Raw genomic sequence first — 6,182 nt, 5'->3', positions numbered from 1 at the left:
TTTTTTCGCATTATTTATGAACAAAAAATATTGAACTTGCTCTGCAAAAAAAATACAATAGGCTAAATAATGGAAAGTTACTGACTTTTCGCCATTGTTGCTCACAAAACCTGAGTTTTTGTATTTGATTCGTCATGCAGAACGAATCGTCAATCGTCAATCCGTGACTATTTATTATTTAGCTTTGAATCTATTATATCTCTCTTTGATTACAATAGGTATACTTAGAAAAAATAATGATTAATGTCCAAAAATTCGATTTCGGTTCCAATGACGGTCAATTTAGGTCCAAAATACAATACTCGGTTTTGGCCAAAAAACGTGAAACATGAGTTCAATGAAACTACGGTTCGCATAATTCAAAACGTGTCGGCATGCTTTTAATACTTTGGCTCGTTTGTGCGCCCGTGCTCTTCAATTTATAATAATTGATATTCAGAAACGTATCAAATTATAAATAATAAATAATTAATAATTAATAATTTAAAATATAAATAATAAATAATTTAAAATAAAATTCATGTATCTTTTATATTACATCTATATATAAAAAAAACTACTATAATTTTTTTTAATTTTATGAATGTTATTTTTTAATTTTAAATTTAAATTTAAATTTTTTTATTATTACATAATTTATACTACATAATTTTTAATAAAAAATATGTTCATACATATTTTTGTTATTATCTTTATAATCTTAATGATTTTGGTGTTCCGCAAATTTTTCTTATAATCAAAAGTATTCTGTAACTTCAAAAATGTTAACAACCCCTGCACTAAATGACATATGACTGTTCGTTCTTTGGCTCATATACTTAATATAACATAAATTAAAAAATGTAAATTCTTTAAAAACTGAAGTTATAATGTTTAAATTAAAATTCCTTAAAAATTGAAATTTTAATTTTTAAATTTATGTTATATTAAAATGTTCAATCTCTACATCTCTTATACGAATTTGTGTGTGACGCACTTGTCGCATTGCTGCGACGGCTCCGATATCGTGTGCAGAAGACGCCCTTAACGTCCACGGATTTTCATCATGCGAAAGGGTAAAAGGCAGGTAAGGCAACGCGCACGCTTACGAGGTCACGATAAAGGGCTCGTATGAATAATTTCTAATCGGCCGTTAACGTTTCCCGTCACCTAAGTAATTCGATACGCACGCTCGTTCGCAGGTCGATCATGCATTCAAGTCGGTTACAGAACAGGTCGACGTATAGCCTAGCCGAAAAAACGTTTTGTAGCACGTAAGATTGAAAACGAGTTTTCACGGAGAATAAAAAAGGAAAATAAAGAGACACAAAAAATTACATAGATCCGATCAAAGTATAATTAATACCATTTTTTCCTCTTATTTTACTCGAATCCGACTTTATTCCGAACAACTTTTTTTCAGAGCCAATGCGTCGGTTTCTAGTTATTCGTTCCAGTCTTTTTTCTTTATATGAATTTTATGAACACTTTTCGTATATAAGGGAATACTTTTTATAAATTTAAAAAAATATTTTTTTAATAGAAACTCTTTTATAGAATTTATATAAAAGTTTTTCTCAGATTCTCAGAATTATTATGATCGTTCAAATTTGTGACGTTACAAAAAAATGGAGTTTACTCTTATACAAAATCGAGTTTCTACTTACAAAAAAAATGGAGTAGTGAAAAGTTTATTAATGACACGATAAAAATGAGATAACGCATGAGAGGATAGGATCGATGCAAATGTGGTTCGCTTTTCCTTCCTTCCACGCATATTCGCATCTCAAAGCAACTCGCTTAGACATGGTTTCATACGACCAGGCTGTAGCAAAGAGAAGATACCCATTTCTGATACTAATTTGCCATCTGATGCCACCTAAACAATCTAAGAAATGAGAGCGCAATCTCTCGTAATGAGCTAAAATCGACCTAAGTATGGTACTTAAGTCATCAATGCGATACATATGGCTGGTAGATGATATACAAGAGCCATTAACGACTATCTCAAGATAACCGATATTGCATACATGTGTTTCATTCGAAACGTCAGAAATGAATTATTTAATCACTCAATCGATTATTAATTGCGCAATACGAGATGTATTTAAATCCAAGAAATATGTATAGGTATATGAATCATTAAAGGAATAATGATCGTTTATAAATGTCGTAACAGAGTAATAATTTAGAATTTCCATATTCTTTCTGTAATACATTAATCGCCTATATATATAAAAAAATAAAAAGAAACAATTTCTATATTAACAAAGATAAAGAATCTATTGCTGTAAGAACCAATATATAATGCTTAGCAAATTTGCCAAAATGAGAAACTATCTCAAATCGAGATTTTATAAGTTCCTCTTCCTTCCTAACAAACCTCCTAAAATCTTCCTAAAATTAATATAGACGAGAAAAATATATCGGTCCGAAAAAGTCGGCTGACTTTTCATCTTGGCAAATTTGCTAAGCATTATATATTGGCTCTTACAGCAATAGATTCTCTATCTTTGTTATTTTAAAATAAGAGCGATTTAGCCATATCATTCGTAATTTCTATATTGTTTCTTTTTATTTTTTTTATATATAGGCGATTAATGTATTACAGAACTTATTCTTATTTTATTTTATCTTTTATCTTTTATCAACTCATTTTATTTACTCAATTCGATTTTTTACTGCGCATTTTCAATCCGAATTATATATTTAGATGAGACGTTAAATATTGTAATAAAATATCGGATGAAATATATGTAATTCTAAGTATCACCAAAATATTTAAAATAATCGATCGCGCTGATAATTGCTAATTATAATAATTTACGGAATTATGCATTTTGCATGATATTATACGTGCATCATAACATGGATAATATATGGATTTCTTACCTTCTCGTCCAAATTTCAGTGTGTTAGAGACCTGTTTGTTTCTAGTGTACGCAGTTAACTAACAACTAATCCTTAAATTATATTCTGAATCTCAGATTCATTTTCTTTTTTCCGATGTCAAAGGCGACCTCTTTTTTTAACAAAAAACCAACAAAGATCTAAAGCGGCACTTGGGAATTTCATACCTACAGAAATAATTCATCACCAACAGCGAGGGACTATTTTTGCATAAAATATATCGTGTTAATATTATATACAATATTCGACTAATTGTTCTTTGGGCTTTGTTTACTGTCGTCCACTATTGTATTATGTTAATATGCTGTGGCACATTTCTTGTATATTGTTTTTCGTGGCTTTAGCAATATAAGTCAAGACTATAGCATTATTTTATTTTTGTTCTGTAGTCTTGTGCCGACTTGTGTAGCTAACAAAAGCACCATTGTTCCAAACTCGAATTAAAAAGTAGTGTCGCAAATACCCAATCGAAAATTTAATTTTAAAATGCGCATGCAGTAAAATAATCGAATCGCAAGGTCGAATGAATAAAGATTTAAGAATTAAGCTCGGTGATAAGTTAATCGTCTAAAAAATAATTAATCTCTATAGTACTTATAAGATAAGTATATAACCAAAGTATACAACCAAATAAATATATAATAAGATAAGTATATAACCAAAAAAATATATGAAGAATGAACATGGCAGTAAAATATTAATTATGTGACAACTTTCACTTTATGTAGCTGATAGATCTTTTCCCATTTTTGACTGATTATTCTATAAAAATTAATTTTTTTCTGAAAATCCTTTGGGAGCCAAAGAACGAACACGACAGTAAAATTAATTATTTGACAGACATTTATCATCCATAATAAAAAATAATATTCGCAAATAGCTTTTTATGAAAAAATTGTCAAAATAAAAAATCTATTTTAATACACAATCGCAAAATTTTAACCATGCAAATTTATATTTTGTTATTAGAATTATATAATTAATATATTAAATATGTAATAGCTTTTTCTTTTTATTATTTTTGAATATGTTCTTCGAAATTATTATATTCCACACGGACTCATAGATTTGTAAAAGAATGTCATACATGTGAAAAAATCTCCAAAATCCTTCTAGAAATGAATATACATCGATATTGCTCTAACTACTAAAATTCATCGATCATAGATTATCTCGCTCTCTCTACCTTCGCGTATATACATATTTGACAATCTCTAAGGACAAAATCGGCGCAAATCTACCGGACGATCTAGTCCGACTTAAATCCCCCGGAAATAAACGGATTATTTCGATCGAATCGCATCTGTCGAGGTAATAAAAAAAAAAGAGAAAAACACATCATAGAGAGCGAGAGAGAAAGAGAAACGCTCGCGGGAAACGCTTCGTTCAGTAGTCGCATTTATACAGCCGCGACGGTGGGCGGCTCTCGCATACTTACAACAATGCGATCGGATTATCCAACATCCTGTATATACGGATCGCTTATACGAACACATATACAGGGTGATGTGTAACTATGCGCTTGTAAGTCGCATTAGAACCGGGTTATGTTCTATTTTTCCGGTATCATAAGCCGATACTATATATATACGTAGGAAGAATAATAGAGATTATGCAAGATGTGATAAATCTATAAAGTGGACGATAAAATGTGTAAGATAGAAAAAACCATCTATATATTTTTGTTGAAAAATTGTCGAAATGAAAAAATCTGTCACAAGAAGAATATACTTTCGTGAGCGAAAAATTCTTCTTTGTCGATCATGCGATTCTGATGCGTCATTCGAAAAATTCATTTCTATTGTACTTCCGACACACCGTATATGAGCGGGTACGCGCAACTTTAAATCGTCCACGGGGGCGAACTACCCGCCCTACAAAGGGGAAGTTATTCTCTCGTAGATCTCGTATCTGTCTTGATCCTCGCGGAAAAGCGTGCAACGATCTGGTAAAGTCTTCTCTTTGTGGTTCTTTGTGGTACTTTGCCGCCGTCCGGATTTTGCCCCTGCGTACTCGTAATCTTATTTACTAGGAGATCCGCGGAGATCCCGACGTTATCCTATGGTACTTCATGGGAACGCTAATTTTATTGCGCCGAAAATTCGAGGACTCTTCCCACTCTATGAATGACACGTTGCTCGAAAAGATTTTTTTTTTTCAAAATATACATATATACCCTCCATAAGGTTGGAAACACCTTACATTTTACAGTTAAACAACATCGTATGTAGAGTAATTCTCTAATAAAAAATAACATTGACTAATAAATTACCTAATAAATTTAAGAAACTATATTCGAATTTTTATTTAGATCATTTAAATGTTTAAAAAAAAATTTCGATTACATTTACAGTATTCTCCATGAGTTTGGAAATTACATTTTACATTTTACAGTTAAACAATCGTATGGCAGCGATCTGCGTCGATTTTTTGTATTTATTATATTTAAATGACATTTTTATTTATGACAGATCGCTGTCATGCGATTGTTTAACTGTAAAATGTAAAGTGTTGTAAAGGGTACTATATATGCAATAAATAACAAATGTTCAGTTATAAGACATTTTTGTTATCACAATTAATAATATACTAATAAAAAACACCCCATTAAGTTTATATTCTTGCGAATATCTAATTAAAAAATATTTCTTTAGAGAATTTTTCTCTTAAATTAAGAGAATCCTTTTGACAGATCTGTGCAGATTTTTGAATAAATCGTAAAATAAACTTAAAATATTTAAATGACTTTTTTATTTGACAGATCATTGCCATGCAATTGTTTAATTATAAAATGTAAGATGTTTCTAAACTTATGGAGGGCACTGTAGATCTTATAAGTTTGTTAATCAGTTTTCCGTTTAATTGAATGTTAAAACATCTTTCGATTAAAATATGTGCTTTATCCCAATGTAAAAAATCTCAAACATTTTTAATCTAAATAATTTGAAAACAAAACAATTATCTAACAAATAAGTTATTTCAATTAAAATTGCTATTCGCTCGTGTATTGTATAAAACAACAAATGTATTCAAAAAGGCCAACTTATCGAGCAATATTTAAGATGTTGTATCCAATTAAAATTTATTTCATCAACAATATGATAAAATTACAAAAAAACCTTTCATATAAACGTTTCAACCGCACGCGGTCTTTCTCAGTATAACAGTGTTGCGTAATATAGAATTCTTACAAAAAATGTCATCTTATTCTTAAACTTACTAATAGTCCGTTAATTCGAGTCGAGAATTTATTAGAAATTTATGCGAGTTACAATTTGTCATATTTAATTTAT

Source organism: Nylanderia fulva, unplaced genomic scaffold (assembly GCF_048542155.1).
Source record: "Nylanderia fulva isolate GAGA-0341 unplaced genomic scaffold, ASM4854215v1 Scaffold15, whole genome shotgun sequence".
Lineage (NCBI taxonomy): Eukaryota > Metazoa > Arthropoda > Insecta > Hymenoptera > Formicidae > Nylanderia > Nylanderia fulva.
Note: the sequence above shows the minus strand (reverse complement) of the source record.